The sequence below is a fragment of the Lissotriton helveticus genome, chromosome 4_1 (genome assembly GCF_964261635.1).
Source record: "Lissotriton helveticus chromosome 4_1, aLisHel1.1, whole genome shotgun sequence".
In the NCBI taxonomy this organism is placed as follows: Eukaryota; Metazoa; Chordata; class Amphibia; order Caudata; family Salamandridae; genus Lissotriton; species Lissotriton helveticus.
Genome location: NC_136063.1, coordinates 1,888,854,304 through 1,888,874,166, shown reverse-complemented (window position 1 = coordinate 1,888,874,166; position 19,863 = coordinate 1,888,854,304).

Below are 19,863 nucleotides of genomic sequence, written 5' to 3'. Positions count from 1 at the left end.
CAAGCTTCCCCTATTTATAAAATATGTGAAACGTAGTGCATATTAGTACGACAATACAATCTTATTATTTCGTTACGGGTATATATGAGAGGATTGCGTCCAAGTAAGTCTCTTTTATACGAGTCCTTGCTCCGTCACTACCCCACCCTGTGCTCATCATAATCAAGTTGGCTTGGGTTACAGTGACGTGTCTGAGTGGAGATATATATATATATATATTTTTTTTTCAATTCAAAGAATACACCGCACTCTTCTCGGATGATTAAAGCAATTTAATCCAGTTCTGTAAAACTTCCTTCACCTACGCGTCAACTAACTATAACTGGCAAATTTCTATGGTTTTATATGAATCAAATGTCCAACTAACTATAACGTCCCTGAAATCTATGTTTTTTTCAGTGAATTTCTAAATGCTAATTTCATATTTTAATATTTATAAAACCTATATTTTTTTAATTGTTCTGTAATATTTTGCACGTCTATTATACTTTTTTTTACTTTAAAAAATATGTAACGTATATCTTCCCCCAAAAATATGTATAATTTATTTTTATTTTTGGGAGAAAACTACAGTCCCGTACCGGTAGTCCACCAAGCTCGATCAGCACGCGAAACCTCTCCACCACATTTAAATGATGCGCATTTCGTATCCGACGGGTTTGTGGCTTCGCGTCCTGTGTAACAACATATACATATGAGATTGGGCAACTTGCTACTTTGGTATGCGATGGGTATGCACTACTAAGCCGTGCTTCACGTCACATACGTATGGGGTCGTGCCCACTGCGCGTTGCGTATGCGACGAGTGCACGCTGCCACACCCTGTGTTACATCATAGACGTACGGTGTCTCACCGCATACGCCATTCCCTCATTTTTTTGTCTCAAAACGATATCTAAGTAACTTTAAAGTGTACATCAGAGCAAGCGATAATGAAAAATATTTTAAACATTTATATATTTGTAAATGTAATAAACTTATATTATAGTAAATATATCTTCTCAAAATCACGTCGGGTGTGGTCTCCTTGTGCGCTGGTGCGCCATTGCCATGTGACCATAAAAAAAGCATTTCATTAGTTCATAATATTTCCCATTGTAACAGTTGGAAAAAAACACACATTTTAGTGAATCTCTGTACTGCATTTGATGAGACACATCTCTTCTGCTTAGAGAGCTTTTTTCTAAACTTTTTGCAATGTACACATATCTTACACTACACACAATATGCAACAATCATCTTCATCAATATTCATACTTTGTAAAGTATCCTTCCACATGGGATAGCCATACAACTAAAAGTTACATAACCAAAGTTTTCTCTACTACCAGAAGTAACATGGTTGCATACGCTGTTCACAGCACAATGTAATGTAGTATGGCCCAAAGGCAGTATCATGCATAGGCACACAGATAGATAGTGGAAGGGGGCACGGGCACGGGCGCTCGACACCTTTTTATTACCAGAGTCACATATCCAGTGACGTCTGTGCTGGATGCGTGTGGGAGGAGTGTGTAAAGCAGCCCTGAGGGAATGGTTGCTGCTAGCATCAACTACAACAGTAATCATTATTATTATTTTATTATTATTATTTGCGGGTTTGTATAGCGCTTGATTCGACTCCATAAGGAGTATCTCTGCGCTTTTTGCGGCCACAAATAACAGCAACAGCAGAACAGAAGGCTAAGTGGAAGTCTAAAATGGGAACAGAAAAGTTTTAAGGAGTTTTCTAAAACGCAATGGTTCTGAGCATTGTCTGAGAGCTTTTGGAAGACTGTTCCATAAATATGGTCCAGCCACAGACAGTGCCTTGCCACCATGTCTGACCTTCTTAATCTGGGGGACACACAGTAGACCTTGATCACTGGACCTTAGGGAACGTGTAGGAATGTAAGGGAAACATTAATTTTTTTTATATTCAGGTCTGTGGTTATTAAGGCATTTATAAATCAGGCAACAGGTCTTAAATTTAACTCTCTGTTTGATAGGCAGCCAGTGAAGGCTTGCCAACAAAGGTTTGGAGGGGGTTCTTGGAGGGGCATTTAGAACTAGCCGGGCTGCCGTGTTCTGGACTACTTGGAGTTTTGATACCACTCCTTCATTGGCGCTTAATAACAAGCCATTACAGTAATCCATACGGCTTAATACCAGAGCCTGTACCAATGTTTTTCTCACAGCGTCGGGAAGCAGAGGAAAGACTTTCCGAAGAAGCCCGATTACGTGGAAGCATGAGCCCACCACGTAATTGCTATGCTGTTTTAGAGAAAGCTCCTGGTCTAGTCGGACTCAGAGATTTTTTACAACTTGTTTTGGTTCTGGGACTGGGCCCAGGTCTTGTGGCCACCAGTCCGGAGTCCAAAGGAGCTTTACTTCTCCAAACAGCATGATCTCAGTCTTCCCAACGTTACATTGGAGGTAGTTGGAAGACATCCAATTTGCTACCGCCTTCATGCCTTGGGAGAACGAGTTTTTAGTCTCGGTGGTAAGGTGTTTAAAAGGGAAGAGGAGCTGGGTGTCGTCGGCGTAAGACACCGGAATGAACCCATGAGTTCTCATGATGTTAGCCAGGGGTGCCACGTTGATGTTGAAGAGAGTAGGGCTCAAACAAGAGCCCTGTGGCACCCCTTTTGAGATCTCAACCTCCTCTGAACAGTATGCCCCCATGGACACACGTTGGGTCCGATTGGACAGAAAACTCTTAAGCCAATCTAAAGCCTTGTCTTCTACACCAATACCGGACAGCCGAGTTGTCAAGATGTTATGTGACACGGTGTTGAACGCCGCAGACAGATCCAACAGTACCAGGACCGCGGAAAAACCCTTGTCCTGATACATGTGTAGATCGTCTGCGACTGACATCAAGGTTGTACTGTGCTTAGGCCTGATTCCTGACTGAGAATAGTCTAGTCCTCCAGCTGCTTCAATGTAGCAGGATAGGTGGTGGTTGACATATTTCTCAATGAGTTTGCCCAAGAAGGGAAGAAGGGATATGGGCCTGAGATTGTTGAGTTCCGTCCAAGGGAGCGCGGTGTTTTTACTGATAGGTCGGACTAAGGCTCTTTTCCATTCTTTAGGGACCACTCCGTTGTTAAGGGAGATATTAACCAGTTTTTGAAACCCGGGGCCAAGCTCCTTAACGAGCATAGGTATTAGTCTTGTAGGGATAATGTCAGCTGGACAGCCACTCTTAATTTGAGTGATTAAGGAGGTTACCTCCTCTAGGGAGATAGGGGGAAACTGGTCTAGGGAAGGGACAGGAAGGGTTTCTGCAACCAACCCTACAGCCGGATTGGGAGGTGTATTACTTCCGCCCGAGGGGAGCTTACGACTGATAATTTTGTCATAAATTCCCTCAATTTTTTGGGTGAAGAATTGCGAGATGTCGTCGCAAAGTTGTTGCGACGCTATCTCAGAGCTTTCGCAGGCAGTAGGTTCCACGAAGGTTTGTAAGATTTGAAACAACACTCTGGGAGAGTTACCCTCAATCATAAGCTGGGAAGCAATGTAGTTCTTCCGTGCAACACGAATAGCTTTATGATATGTGGTAAGAGACTGCCAGTAGCATTGTTTATCCTTAGCCAGCTTGGATTTCCTCCATTTCTTTTCCAATTTCCTAGCTACACGTTTTAGTGATCTTAGATGCTGTGAGTACCAAACTTCTTGTTTGTGAGCGGGGCGAGTTTTAAAATGTTTTAAAGGAGCAATGTCATTTACTGCTGTAGTAATTGCTTCTTCAAAGTTGGCCAGAGCAGCCTCAATGCTTTCACTAGGAATTAGGGTAGGTTCAACATAACTATTAGTAAAGAACTCTAGTGTCATTTTGTGCCTTTGTCTTCTTTCACTAGGTAAGGAGACATGACTGGATGGCAGGAGTTGTACACTAGGAGTGTAGAATTCAACAACAAAGTGGTCAGTCCACTCTACCTGAGTCGCAGGTACACATTTGACCCGAGGAAAGTTGGTCAGGACCAGATCAAGTGTGTGACCTGCCTTATGGGTTGGGCCGGCATTGACTTGTTTCAATCCCAATAACGACAGATCAGTTAATAAGGATTGTGCCTCTTTGTTATCTACTAATTCACTATGAACGTTGAAGTCTCCCACAAGCAGGACATTTTCATGTTCTTGTACGTAAGGAGCTAGGGCTTCTAATAGTAACGTGGAGAAATTGGTATATGCACCAGGGGGGCGGTATACCAGTGCTCCTTTCCTGCTCCCTTTAGGCGTAGTTTTTATTTTAAAAATCATAAGTTCTAATTCAGAGGTACACATTTCCTCAATCACCAGGATGCTTATTTCTTCATTAGATCACACACAAAGATTTATTATAAAAAGAATCAATCATTTGTGCTGCAGTAAGGTAGGGACAGTAGATGTGAAATAATACAGAAAAAATTCTATTGTAAAACAACAACAACTTGTGGTATACTGAGACACAATCAATAGATCTGAAATAATACACAAAAAGATTATATTATAAACGCCCCATCAGTTCTAGTGCACTCACATAGCCACATCAAAAGCATTCAGAATGTGCACAGCCAGCGATGATGCGTGCTGCGGGCGGGCCGTACTAGGAGCAACATCTGTTCCCATCAACACTGCATCATCTGCAATAGCGACTCGATCTGAATTGTGAACACTGCTGTCTGCAGCGTAGGCCAAACAGAGCAGTCAGCAAAGGCCCACAGCCACGTGGCATTGACTTGAGCTCCACAGTTTGCAGCACGCAAAGCAAAATAAAAGCATGTGTGGACCCAGGCATGATGCGTATGAGTGGTGCAGACAGAGCACACTGCAGCTGTCTTTTCTTACAGGTCTGCATCATCTACAATACAGACTCAATATCAAATGTGAACACTACTGTCTGCAGTGTATACGCCAGAGAGAGCATTCAGCAAGGGCCCACAGCCATGTGGCATTGACTTGAGCTGCCCAGTTTCTCATTCGCAAACCCAAAAAAAGCGTGTGCAGAGCCTGTAATGATACGTATGCATGGACAGACAGAGCGCACTGGAGCAATGTCTTTTCCTACAGGACTGCCTCATCTAAAATACCAACTCGACCTGAATTGTGAACACTGCTGTCTGCAGTGTTAATTGAAGGCAGTACTCACACAGACATCCATGAATACTTTTTATCACTTCCTCTTCACAAAATACAACATAAATTACAGAAAACTCTGCAATAAATAAATCAAAACAATTCAAATTCTGATTTCTGCTGTCCACAATGTAGACTATTCATCTGGTTGTTGCACATAAAGGATGATATAGTCAGCGTATAGAGTCAGCAATAAGGGCCCTGTTTAAATTGTATTCCCCACTGTGAGTGGTTATCTTGTAGGTGTCATACATGAGGGTCCATCGCTATGATTATCAGAAATGGGGAGAGGGGGCATCCCTGCCGTGTTCCCCTCGATGGAGTGAAGGGGGCATTAGAGAGACATTCAACCACACATGGGCTGATGGGATCATGTGTAACAGAGATATTACTGAAATGAACCTGGGAAGTATGCCCAGTTGTAGTAGCATGGCGTTAAAGAAAGGCTAATCCAGTGAATCGAAGACTTTTTGAGCGTCCAATACGACCGCCGCAGCCGGGAGCGAGGGATTAATTCTGTGGAGTGTGGCATAGAGTGGGCGCAGATTTAGAGCACTAGCCCTGGGCGGGATAAGGCCTGATTGAGCAGGTGAAATCATATGGTGTTTTATCAAGGAAAGTCTATTGGCAAGCATTTTCGCTAATATTTTATAGTCGATGTATATGAGTGAAACGGGCCATGGGAACTGAATAATTGGATGTCTTTGCCTGGTTTGGAGAGGAGTGTGATGACCGCTTCCCGCATTGTTGGCGGGAGCTCACCAGTTTACATGGCTTCTTGGTATACATCTATTAAATGTAGGGCCAGCGTTCTTTTGAATATCTTATAGAAGCTTCCTGGGAACCAATCAATGCCAGGAGCCTTAGAGCCATCCAAGTCCTCAATTGGGTCACTTCATCTATTGTGAATGGTTCAGCTAAAGAAGCACTTACATCTTGGCCTCCATTTCAGTCCAGGCCCACTAATCATCTCACCGTATCCCAACAATATTCTGCTGTTAATCAAGAACCCGTCAGACAATTTGGCCCATCTCATTCATTAGATAATCCGTTTTGGATGAAATCTGAGTTATTCCCTCTTACAACTTAACTGGCCAACCCTGTTCATTGTGAGTACCCTCTCACATGGCGCACAGAATTAACCAAATATTTAGGTGTAATCCTACATAGGAACAGGGTGCAGATCCTCCAATCTAATTACGGCCCACTATTGACAAAACTAACTGAGCATCTCCTTGTCCATGGCAGGCCCAATCGGCATCATAAAAATGGTCATCTTACCCCGCTTTCTTAATCTGTTTCAAAACACCCCTATACCCTTATCTACTTCTTTCTTTACAACCCTTCGCAGGTTACAGGTTCGTCTGAGCGGGCCACAGGCTCGGAGTGGCTTTGGATACCCTTGTTCTCCCATACGAGTGTGGTGGATTCGCAGTTACGGATTTTTATATTTACCTCCTAGTTGCACAATTGCTATTTGCTCACCATTGGTATCATCCTGATGCCCGCTTACCATACACTAAACCTGAACGGGATTTCGCGGACCCTACTCCTTAGGCAGCCCTGCTACTGCAGGGCCTCAAACTTGATCGATCAGACGTATGAACTCTCTCCAGAACGAGCTGGGCCCCGAAGAAACTTAGCAGGGTACTGGGATGGAACCTCCTACATTCCCCAGCATTGCAACTGTTCTCTAACCCTTGGTTGCCACTAACCCAGGAAAAATGAGTACATCATGGGAAATATCCTCTACATCTAAATATCCTCTACATCGCAAGCGATACATCGCATGCCATTACAACACGGTTGTTACAATGACTGCTTTGTTACATCGCAAACCATTACAACGCAAGTCGTTACAACGACTTGCTGGAGGGGGCAGGTGTGTGTGTGTGTGTATATATATATATATATATATATATATATATATGCACACACACACATATTATATATAAAATACATACATATATATATACATATATACAGTGCACCGAAAACATTTTATTTCTGTTATAATGTATTTAAAGAAACCTGAAACTCGATGTAAATTGAGACAGTCCTCGGACCTAGTACCTGTAACCATTCACCTGGCCGAACTGTTTATTTAAACAAACCTTTCCTGTTTTGCCAAACACCTCGTCTTCTGTTTTTTAAGGAAATTCAATTTCGAGCAGAAGTATCAAGGATAGAGAAGTGGGACTCCAAGAATCAGTTGGTTGACTCCTGTGTGGCTACAGGGGTACTACAAGCTGAATGGGTGAGGCATTTTTCCTGAAGAGTCCAGCTGACTAGTATCAGCTGGAACTGACTTATACCCTGCTTGTGGTCACTGCTGGCATGAGTCTTGACACCCCAAGGGCTGTTCCTCATGTCTTGTCACTTTTGGCTGTGGCTGGGTAAAATTCTCCAATTATCTCTGTAAAGTATGGACTTAGAACATTTTGGAGCTCTAAGATCTCCGATAGACTGGGACAAACCTGCCAATCTGAGCTGCCCAAGATGCAACTTTGTTGAGCTGAAGAAACAGGTTTACCCCGTTCTGAGTTTTTTAATGTCAAATCTTTTTATTGATGAACATAAACACATAGTACAGTGTAAAACATATGCCAGGCAGGTGATGATATCAATCCTTTCTTGGACATGAAACGCATACATTAAAAGCAACTGTCATCTTCCATCATATATCCAAGCAGGTCAAGGATTAAGAGTTGAGCCATGACCGGCCAGGAATGCAATAACCGTGGCAATAGGAGGAAATAAAAACTTACTCTCTTCTCAAGGAGGGGTCAACGCTTTTGTCAACATAATATGAAAACAGGAAAAGGGAGGGGGGTAGGAAAGGAGCAAGAGGTACAGCACGATAAGTCCTGAACGGGCTGAAGTGAGGAGAGGAAAGGGGAGAACAGAGGAAAAGCACATAGACACAGAGGAAGAGAATAGATAGAGAAAGAGAAGACAAAGAAGTGGGGAGCAAAAGAGGGTGGGAAAGAGAGGAGGGGATAGAACATCTCTGGTTGGGCCCAGTAAGGCCCCTGTAGGAGGCTAGGGGGACGGTTGTGGATTTCCTATGTTATGGGGCTGGGCATCTCGCACTGGAGTTTTGGCTCCACGGACTAGGAGGACATCTTCAAAAAGCTGGAGGACTCGTAGCCGAGGAGGAGTGAAACAGGAGTTTTCCAGTTTGGAGAAGGTATTTATCCTTGGTTGCCAAATGCGAGTGAATTTGGATTCTGTATGTGTGACCTGGCATATTATGATCCCGATTGCCATGACATGCTAGAGGCATGTGAACCACAGAGTCATAAATGGTGTGGAAGGCTTCCTCCAGTGAAGAGAAGTATTTGTTTGATCGCACCCAACATATGCATAATAATTCGCCAGTCAGAATGGGTCACAGCTGGGAGTGTCTGGGGCCTGACACCCTGAATAGCCAAGGTATGCGAGATTGATAGGGGGAAGCCTACAGTGTCTTTGATGTTGCTCAGGACTTACTTCCAGAATAAGGTAAGTAGTGGGCAGGACTGCCAAATGTGAATGAAATGGTTGATTAACAATGCCAACAAGTGGAGAAGTGTGGCTCACTGGTTAGAGGAGGCAGACCTGGAAGCAGAGGTCAGCCCGGGACCAGGGTTCAATTCCCGGCTCGGCGGGGTCTTGAGTCCTAAAATGTCCATGGACTCGACAATTCTCGCTCCGGTGCCTACTCGATTCACGGGTTCACACTCTGCGACTCTGGGCAATAGCTTGCTTAATCTCCACAACGGCCCCTCGCGGCGGGATGACTGGCTTTCACCTTGCGGATACCCTGCCGGGGTTATCTCACAGGGGAATACCAGGACGGGTTCCCTAAGCAAGCGCTTAGAAACCGCTCGGTGATTTGCGCTATATAAATTCCTGTACATTTACAACAGCAGGGAGAGGAGGTGGGGGGACATTTTCTGTAATTGTGTCAGAGTGTAATACCAGTGGATCATGAGTTTATAGGCAGTTTCACATTGGGGTATACTCTCTTGTATACCCTAGGACTGTCGCGCCATAGCTGTTTCCATTGTTTGAGGGAGATTTTTTCTGTAGAATGTGCGTGCCATTGTGTTTGGTAAGTATGAAGTTGGGAAGAGGCGGAGTGTTGTAGCACCTGATATGTGCGAGAGAACAAAACCTGCATGCCTTTGAAAGAGCGTACCAGTGTCTCGAAAGGACTAAGTGTCTGAGTTGCCCCCTGTGCATTCAGTGGTGCAAGCAGCCAGTGTCAGAATTGGTAATATTGCAGTTGGGATGTACCCATAAGGTGGAAGTCTCTCTTGCATTGGTCAAAAGTTTAAGCCTGTCCCCCTCAAAGATATCTTAAATTGTGCAGCATTCGCCCTCACCCCAAGCTGAGAATGATGGGGCTTGTAAGGCTGGGGGGGGAAGTGTTGGATGAAGGGAAGGAGGTGAGGCCCTGTAGATTACAATCTTGCCTCAGATGTTGAGGATCATTTTACTGTGGGTGGCTATATAAGCGTAGTGGAGTCAAGCATGCCTCGAGCTGAGCCAGATCCCAAAAGGGCCTACGAGCCACCGTGCGGTCCATATGGAACCAGTGCTTTTTGACCCATTCCGAAATATATCGAAGGTGCGACGCCCAATATTACTCCAAGAGGTTGAGAAACGCCAGCTCCACCCCCCAGTCCCTGGGCAGCATGAGAACTTTATTGGAGAATCTCAGGTGTCTCCCTACCCGACAGATAAAGGAAGTCAAGTCGTGTTGGAGGTGTGGAATATCAGACTGCAGAATAGGAGTGGGCAATATTTGAAATAAATACAAGACTTTTGGCAGAATGGACCTCTTGACCGCATTGAGACAGCCAAGCTAAGACATAGGAATCAGTCTCCAGGTTTTCAGGTCTTCTAGAACAGATCATCTACACCAGTTAGCTTGGGACTATGATGACAGGGATGGAGTTAAATTCAAGTCTGGGAAGCAGAGCAAGTGTGAAGCCCACTGGAAGGGGGAAAGTGATTGTAAGTCAGGTATATCCTGTGGGGGGATGGATAGATTCAGGGCCTGAGATATGGCCACGTTAATTTTGAATCCCAAGAGTCTCTCAAAGGTTCAAAGAAGAGATACTAATGTAGGCAGGGAAATCCTAGGAGTAGTCAGTGTGAGCAGTAGTCGTCAGCAAATAAAGCAACCTTGTATTCTAGGCTGTCAAAGGAGATGCCCTTGATGTCTGTAGTTTGGCGTATGGCAATGGCCAGTTGTTCCTCCACTAGGGTGAAAAGCAGAGGAGAGAGAGTGGACAAACTTGGCTGGTACCCCCCTGTATGCGTATGGGTGGGTAGAGATGGCAATAGATCTGAATTTGTGCTGTGGGAGCGGAACAAGATGATATGCTCCAAGATATCATAGCCAGGCCCAAGCCAATTTTCCGCAGGACTGCGTGAAAAAAGACCTAACCAACTCGGCCAAAGGCTTTTTAGGCATCTAAGGAGAGTAAGCATGCTGGAATGTCCCGGTGTTGGACCTTCTCAACTGGATGGGCTACCCAACATATGTTATCCGTGCCCTGGCGTATAAACCCAACCTGACCAGGCCAGGCAGATATGGTTCCAGGCGATTCACCAGGATTTTTGTATTAATCTTGGCATCAGTGTTTAGCAGGGCAAAAGATGCGCATGAAGAGGGTTCCTTTCCTCGTTTAGGGATGAGAACTATTTTGGCCCTGGACACAGCGGGTGTGAGGCCCGTGGTTTTAGAGAATTCATTATAAAGACGTAGTATATGGTCCTGTAGCTGGGGCAGGAACATGCGATAAAATAAGGCTCGAAGGCCATCTCGGCCAGGGGTTTTGGCCACTGGCAGATTTTAAAAGCACGTTGCAGTTCGGCAAAGATAATTAGAGCCTCTAGAAGTTGTGTATGGTAAGAATCTAAGGGATGTCCATGGACAAGAGGTCAAAAAAGAATTAATGTCATCCTGGGAGAAACTTTACTTCTCGAAGAATCGTAGAAAGAGGGAAACGCTTGTTGCTTATCGCACTACGAAATAGCCCATCTACCATCTGCATGTGTGATCTTTACGATATGGACCCACTCCACCCGACCGCGAAGTAAATAGGGAAGAACGGATCCCACTTTCTCTCCCCCCTCATATTATCTTAGCTTCAATGCAAGTAGTGATTATTCCATCTTGTTCTTCCAGTGGAGCCTCAGTTGGCCCCGAAGTAGAGACAGTTGCTTCTTGTGCTGTCTAGAGGGCGCTGAGTAGTCCTTCCTTTCCAAGCCTTGATGTCCCTAGTCTGACCGGTTTTCACTAGCCGAGCCTCCCAGGTATGGGTGATGACAATTGAGCTAATGACGATCCGAGATGGAGCCTTAACGGCATCCCATGAAATAAAGCCTGGGGTCTCGGGTAAGTCATTTGCTTCAAAGTAGGCTGAGATGTCCCGTAGTATCTCATCTACATTAACCAGGTTGCATAGGGGAGACGTCATTCCGGGAAGGATCATGGTGCAGCGCATCGGCTACGCAACATAATCTCCAGAATTAATCAATATGTAAACATGAGCGGTGGAAATTTGTAACACAAGGCATCTGTGAGCCCCAGTCGGTTAAGTCCCTCTTCAGTGCAGCGGACATCACCCCTGTGCCCTGGAAGGAAGTAGCATTGCAGTCCAGTTCAAGGTCCCAGACAAAATGGAAATCCCCTCCCGTGATTAAGCGGTCCCCTTCCTGAGATACATTTTCTTTCAATAAGGTTCTAAGGTATGCGTCCTGTGCCTGGATAGGTGTGTAAACATTGTTTTGGACCACGATTTTTTTAAAAACGACCTTCCTTGACCCGTACCACTTGCGAGCCTTTTGAGCAGAATCTTTCTTTATGAAGATTGCAAACCCAGCCGTCTTGGTTGGAGAGGGCGCCCAGTATTGAGACAGGTATTTTAGGAAGGCCACGTGATGTATGTCAGATTGCAAAAGGTGAACTTCTTGAAAATGTTGTCTGGGTTGTGTTTAAGTATGTAACATCAGATCTGGCATCGCTTGTTAGGGACATTAAGTCCCCTCACATGAGGGAGAGAAATGTAATGTATGGTGCAGCAACCATTATCCAAAGCAAGACGGTCAGCTGCTATAGGGAACCAAGTAAGTTTGAGTGTCCACCCCGGATATTGAAGGGCTTTAGTCCACGAGTCTCGGTAAGCATGTGCAGTGATCCAAGGGATTGCCCACGTCTCAGAGAAGGCAAGGAAAAGCTGCGAAAGGTGGGGTCAAGATACTGTTTCCGAGTTTGAAGTGAGTAATAACCCTCCCCTATTGCTGAGCAGATATAGGAAGGAGCCCAGCGAGCCCCCACCTCAAACTTGAGATCCCCCAAGGACAGAATACAGAGAAGGCAGGAACATAGAAAATAAAAAGCCAACTGAACCCAAAAAAGCTGTTGAAGTCCTGGCATGGCCCATTAGTCTGGGCAAGGGCCATTCTGGAGTAGGTTTGCTACCAGTTGTTGACGGGGAGGGGAGGGGGTCAGTGGGTGCCGAGACCTGTGGGCCTGATTTGAGGCACATGGAGGCAACCAGGTTGTCCCTAGGGAGGTTGGTTGGAATGTCTTTGCCAGGTGTGTTGTGTAGCATGATCAGGAGAGGATACCTCCAGTTGTGAGTGTCTGATAAGTGACATCGGGAGATACTGGGATGTGGCTGATAGCTGGGCCAGGGGGAAAGTAGCCGTAGTCCGGGGCCCTCGTAGTGGGGACCCTGTGCTACTTAAAGGTCCGCTTGGACCAGGTGCAGTCTTTCGTAATCAGGTAAGATGTTTGGGGGATCAAGGACAGGATGTAGCATAGTTCCCATGCCTATACCAATTTTGTATAGCCCCCGCAACGAGGCATTGCATTCCAGATCCCCCAGCATCCGTGTGAGAGCAGGCTACCGTGTAGAGGAAGACACCAATGGGGGTCCTCGGAGTAGAGCATTACTTAAACCCCGTACAACCAGGGGTTAGCTCTGGCACACTGACCCCCCTGCTCCCAAAACTGTGGACCCCAACGTCAGGCAGTGAACACCACATGGTGGTTAGCAGGCGAGTCAGCGGCGAGCAAAATATGCTAGGACGAAGTCAGGGCGTAGGGTTAGTGGGGCCCTGACACACCACCGGTGGACCATGGAGTCAGAATATCATTGCAACGATGTAGGAGGATGGTTTGGGGAGGAGCACCAGGATGGACAACAACCAGAGCTCCACAGAATCCAGGGATGTCATGGGGTCACATAGGTAGGAACAGGGCAATGACCCAGAGGAGAGGGCGGGGTAAAACCCGCTGCGTGTTATCACAGCTGATCGCCACTTACCTCTTGTGTGAAGACAGTGTTCAGTGGTGTCAGGTGTTCTCGCTGGGGCCAATACAGCAACAACAGCCGGTTCCAAACTAGGCCTCAAGCGTCATTCCCAACAACCGGTCCATTTCCAGTGGGGGACCACCGTCCCGGTTACCCTCTAACAGCTACAAGGAGGCTGCCAAGATGTGTTGTAGTGGTGGGCCAGCAATCCTGGGGGGCCAAAGAGCCCAGTTCAGATTAGGCCATGTGGTTTCCACTGGCTGTGGCCAGTGACAGTCAGTGCGACTCCACAATCTTATGAAGCACCGGGAGATTGCAGTACGTTTTGGGCCAGGCAGTGCTGTGTCTGAGAGAAACAAGACACTGTCCGACCCTGAAGATGTAGCAGGCACGCTCTTCAGGGCCCCCCAGAATGGCCAGTGGCGCCACCACAGGCCCCAAGCCAGTGACACAGGCAGCTCAGGTGTTCCAACTGTAATCAGGGACGCCACTCCCGAGCAGAGCCGCAGGTGCCTGTGCCCCTCCCTCACCGGTCAGAAGCAGCAGCAGTGTGTCGCGACTCTGGATGGGATGCCCGAAGGGGTCACAAGGCAAGGGAAGATCCCAGCAGCGACCTCAGCAGCGGCTGGCTGCAGCGCCGGAAGGAGCAAGATGGCGGGGCTGACCAGCTGAGGTCCATGCGGCAGCAGTCGCAGGAGTTGTGGGGAGAGAGGGAGAGGTGTTCAACCCGCCCCCCCACAGCAACAGGAGGCAGGCTGTCGCCGAGTGCTCAGGGAAAAAGTAGCGGGTCGAGCAAGGCCACCGGGGGACAGTTTACAGCTCTGCTGCAGGCTTAAAAATGGCGGCTCAGACAACAGGCATATCTCTGTCAGTGATCGAGTCTGTCGCGCTGCGATGGATGATGTTTGGCTTGTTCCCCCAAAAGCCGGAAGCAGTATGAAACTCAGGACAGCCGTGGTGGTGAGTTTGTGGGTCCTGATGCTGAGAGATCTGCTTTAGCAGGATGCGGTGGAGCAGAGACACAGCGAGGGACGTCTCACTCCATCAGTAGCTTGGCCACACCCCTCAAAGTTTTTTTCAAGCAATCAATTTGATTCAACAGAACCTTGGCGAGCAGGTATCCTGCTCATTGAGCCCTCATCTGACATGGCCAACAGCCTTGCACTGTTGGAGGATTCCAAGCTCCGAACACACCAAAAACATCTGACCTCCGAGAGAACTTTCCTAGGTGTGAAATTCTAATTTTCACATTCAGTAATTTTCTGCCAAAACTGTTAGCTTAACTGGGACCTCATCTATTGCCTATCTAACATTGTAGAGCATCCTGTTATACAGTTTGCGGCATCATTCTTCAGAAGGATTTGGACTTCCCACTGAGTTAAATCTGGTTGGTGTATCTGAAATGCGCTCCATGGCGTTTGACACACGTTCGCGATTAATGTCTTTAGCCACTATTGTTACGTAAAACTTCCAAAATAATATCTCTAGCTCCTTCTCTAATAACTAGAGCCCCTCCTGTCCCACCATGGAGGCCGATCAGCCCAGTTCACTCTTCTGAACTCTCCTTCCACTGACTCCATATCTTTAAGTGTTTTTGGGGACATCCCCTTGCTCTGATATAGTTTTTTCTGCCAGCCTGTACCACTTCATGATAAAACTCCACTCCTGCAGTGTCGGGGAATCCTCCCTCTCCCAAAGCCTCACTAGGTCTCACCTCACATCTGCAAGGGTCATGTTGCAAAAAGCCAGTGTATATATGTTATCACCTCCCCACAGATCCCCAAGGATATTAAGTGAGGGAGTTAACACCAGATTGTCGCCTACCACTTGTGAGAGTTGTATCTGTAGACTTGACCAGATCTCCGCAAGTGTGGTCATTCCCAAATTCTATCCAGGATGGTCCCCCGCTGGCCACACCCCCTTCGGCAATGGTCCAAGATGGTGGCTCTTACTGGGTACAATCAAGTTTGTGTGTAGTAGGCTCAGTGTCGCAGCTTTAACTGGACCAGTTGGAAGCCTGCCCGAATCGACCCCGCCTCAGGGCATTGACAGGCAACCCTCCATTTGTTATCCGCCAGTCTTCCCAGATCCACTTCCCATTTCTCCTTCGGGGTCTGCAGGTTGGGTTGACAGTGCGCCAGGAGTGTAACATAAAAGTCTGGCATATGGTGTATCTATGCAGTGGGGAGGCCAACACCCTATATTCTAAGGGACTCTCCCCCTATGGATCTTGGACACTGCCGATCCAGCGGTGAAGGATAACCCCTACTTGCAAGAAGCGTAGATAGGTTACACTGTCCCTCTAGATCCTCAAATGCGACTATCCCCACTCGGCTTTCAAGTCCCCCATCTTTGGGGTACCAAAGATAACCCAGTAACGGTGTCCCTCCACTGTGCACAACTCGAGGGTGCTGGTCTTCCATAAAGGTGTCTCAAGAGTCAGCTTATCCACCCATCCTATCCTATGCAGTGCCCTCTTCCAGGTCCAGACCACCAATGCAGCCAGGTCCGGAAAGCATACAGCCCTAGTGGGACAATATAGGTGCCCAAAGTAACTTCAAGAGTGCATTGCCTGTCGGTTTTCTAGCAGAGAGGGCTGTCCCTGGTCTGGGAAGGACCTGTCCTTGACCACGAGTAGTTGGGCCGTGCATAATAGAGGCGTAGGTCAGGAAGTGCAATTCCCCCATCGGTTTGCATTATTGTCAGGGAAGAAAGTGCCACTTGATGGTTACCACCATTCCATACTAGGTTTCTTATCTCTGCCTCTACAGACATGAAGAAGTGTCCAGGAACCTCAAACATCACATTGTGGGGGCATCGAGAAACTGGGGCAGATAAATCATTCAAAATAATGCAGCCCTTTCAAACTAGAGCAGGAGGAGTATCCTGTGCTCCACATCCATAAAAAAGTCTGTCAGAATCCAACCTAGATTATTCTTGGTCCAGTCAGTGGTCACATATATTCCGAAGCAGGTGAACCTGATTTCCTTGCATATAAAAGTTTTGGGTCGCCCTGTTCAGAGTTGCCAAGGAATTAGGGGTAACAAAATTGAGTTCCCCCAAATAATTCTGTTGTCCAAGAATGAGCCAAAATACCCAGTGAATTTCAAGAACCCTCAGCAGGGAATTATCCAGATCAGCTCAGTAGAGCAGGATTTCCTCAGAGTATAGGGCGATGATGTCCTCTCAGTGTCCATCCCAACATAGTTCCTGTTAGACCTGGCATCATTGGCATGAGTCTCTCCTCCATTTTTTCTGTTTGCCTCCTCTGTTTACGATGTTTTTGCTGGTATATTGCTTTGGGCACTGTGCCACTGCTGATCAGTGCCACAGTGCAAGTGCTCCCTATGTGAAATTGCTGTATTGATTGAATTCCATGTTTGGCTTATTTGGTTTACTATCAGTCCCTAGTAGCGTGCACCAGGAGTGCCAGGGCTTGTAAATACAAATGCTGCTCGTGGGCTGGCAGCACGTGTTGTGCCACCCACAAGAGCGGCCTAGTAAAAGTATGTCTGAAGGTCTACCATTGCTAGACCACGTGCAGTCTGACTGTCACGAGGACTGCGCAAGTACACCTACTTGCCAGTCCCTAAACCTTTCCTTAACTTCATGTTAGTCACCCCTATGGTAGGCCCACGGGCAGGGTGCATTGTAAGAATAAGGTAGGACAAGCCTGACAAGGTTGGCATGTCCTAATAGTGAATTACAGCCATATTCGTTTTTCACTATTGTAAGGTTACCTGCTCTCCCTCAGTTAGAATGGGCTGCCAGGATTATTAATGCTATAATCCTAGCGGGCTCGGGGAGCATGGTGCAATGTCGAGTTTGGTATCCCTGAACTCAGGGTTTAATAACGCATCCGTTTTAGTGGATGGTTTTTGGACTCTGTGTTTGAAAATAGCACTTTTAGAAAGTAGCTATTTTCTTGTCTAAGTGTCTACCGGTCTCTGCTGGTTCTGGTGTGCGTGTGACAGGAGCAGGGTGGCTCCAGAGGTCTGAATGAGTCAGTGTGGGATGAGTGGGGCATTTGCATTGAGAGTAGGGGAAGAGTAGCTCCTGATAGCCTGCACTGCCTGATACAATGCTGGCTCCGCCCCCCTGCCAGGCGACTGATGACTCTGTGCCTGCCAGGGACTTTCCTGGCCCCACCTCCTGTCGGGCAACTGATGGCCCTGCCCCTGCCAGTGACAATGCTGTCTCCGCTCCTGCTGGGCGGCTGAAGACTCTGCCCTGCACAGTGAATAGGCCAGGTGCCTCGGCCTGGCAACACCCAAAACAAACCCGAGATGGGGGGAAATTCCCCTGCATGGACAAAGGGATCAAAGCCAAAAAGGGGTATAAGAGAAGGACCCCTGAACCAAGAATTTAGATCACTTCTGACAAGGAAACCTGAACCAAGGACAAGAAGCCTGCTGATCCAAGGACTGCCTACCCCTTCTGCCAGAGTGCTGTTTGTTGGGGGAATCCTGCAGTTGCTTCTTTATTTTTGCCAAGGAACCAGGAGAGAGGAACTGAGTGTGTACTCTCAAACTTTGCTAAAGAAAATCTCCAAGGGCTGGAAGAAGTGCCAGTCTCCTGTTGAAGTCACAGGGCCAAAGGACTTCATTTGTTTGCTAAAAGTGCTTGTTGCTGGAACCTGAAAATTCAGCACCTCTGAAGAATCCAGCAATCTCGACGCCGACGGACGCCGCCGAATTCAGCTCGACATCGTGAGTAACGGCTCCAGTGTCCCGCCCCTTCGACGTCGGCCGCCGGGCCCGATCGACGCCAGTAGCGACGCCAGTGAGTAGCGAGTTCGGCTCCAGCTCCAAGTGACCCTGTGTCGACGCCGCTGCTGATCGCACCGACATCGAACCCTCTCGACGCCGTGAGCGCTGCTCACTCTTGCAACATCATCATCAACATCGACGACAACGCCGTATCCTGCTTCACCTCGTGAGCGCTGCTCCTGCCTGACTTCGGTCGACGCCGCTGCAGATCGCCCCGCCTCCGAGGCCCGATCGACGCCGAAGACGCGACGCCGGACATCTCGACGCCGCTGATCATCGAGTGCTTCACTTTTCCAAGGTACTGTGTTGTTGGGGTCTGTGCGACTCCGGGCTCGACGTAGCGCTCCTCGCGGTCGACGCCGAACCTTTGGATTAACTTTGCCTCGACGTCGTGTGACTCCCGTGTGGGTTACATTGTTGCCAAGAACTGTGTTTTAAAGAAGAAGAGTTGCTTTTGTTACTAAAGACTTTGTGCTAAGAAGAAACTACGCTTGAACTATTATTTTTCCTTCCAAGAGTATTTATTAAGACTGTGGTATATTTTTGTCGTTATTTGGTCTTGTGCTAAGCCTTATATAAAAATCCTTATTTTTATAATACTACTGTGTCGTGTCCATTTGTAGTGTATTCACTTTATTACTGTATGTGGTCATAAATGCTTAACGCACTGCCTCTGAGATAAGCCTGTCTGCTTTGCCAAGCTACCAAGGGGGTGAGCAGGGGTTATCTAAGTGTGTGATCCCCTTGCCCTGACGAGAAAAGGTGTGTCCCTATTTGTCAGAAGTGTATACCTCTGCCAACTAGAGACAGCCGCTTCTAACATTGGTGGGTCAGCGGTGAGGATTTGAACTTTGCATTTATGACCCATGTGCAGTGATTAGTGTACGCTACATAGTGAAAGCGGACCATAGCGCAGCCACAATCTGTTTTGGTTGGATATTTTATTTTTGTTCTCCGCTTTCCTGAAGCTTGATTTTTGAAACTGCCAGTTTTGACCATGAGTGAGGCTGGAGTCACTATCCCTGTTGTTGTAGAGGAGTTTGATAGGAAGAAAGTAAAGAAATACAGCAGAAAGCAATTGGACCACTTTTGCGAGCAGTTGAAAGTTCCTACCACAGGCTGCAAAAACAAGGAGGAAGTTCTCAAAGCATTGGAGGCCTGGTTAGAGGCCAGAGATCCCGCTAATGTGGTGGTGGTACCACTTGCGGAAGGGGAAGGGGAAGAGGAAGTGCCAGTGAATGGGCCCCCATCCCCTCCTGGCAGCAGTGTTTCCTCCAAAGGTCTTTCTCCTGAAGAAAGAGAAGAAAGGGCGAAGGAGCGAGCATACAACATGGAAATGGCAAAACTTAAGATAGATGGGCAGTTGGAGATAGAGAATGCAAGAGGCAGGAGAGAAGCTGATATGGAGATCAAAAGGTTGGAGTTTGAAAGAGAAAAGTTAGCTTTTGAGCGTGAGAGAATGGTGAGGGACATGGAGCTCAAAGCTAAGGAGTTAGAATTGAATCCCTCTGGTGGCAGCATCTGGTGGCAGCATCCCATCTGTGCCTGCAGAAAGTAGGTTTTATTTTCCCAAAGATGTGATCAAAGATTTTCAGAAGAATGAAGATATTGGTCAATGGTTTAAAGCATATGAGTTAGCATTGTTGGCCCACCGGGTCCCTGAGAAGGATTGG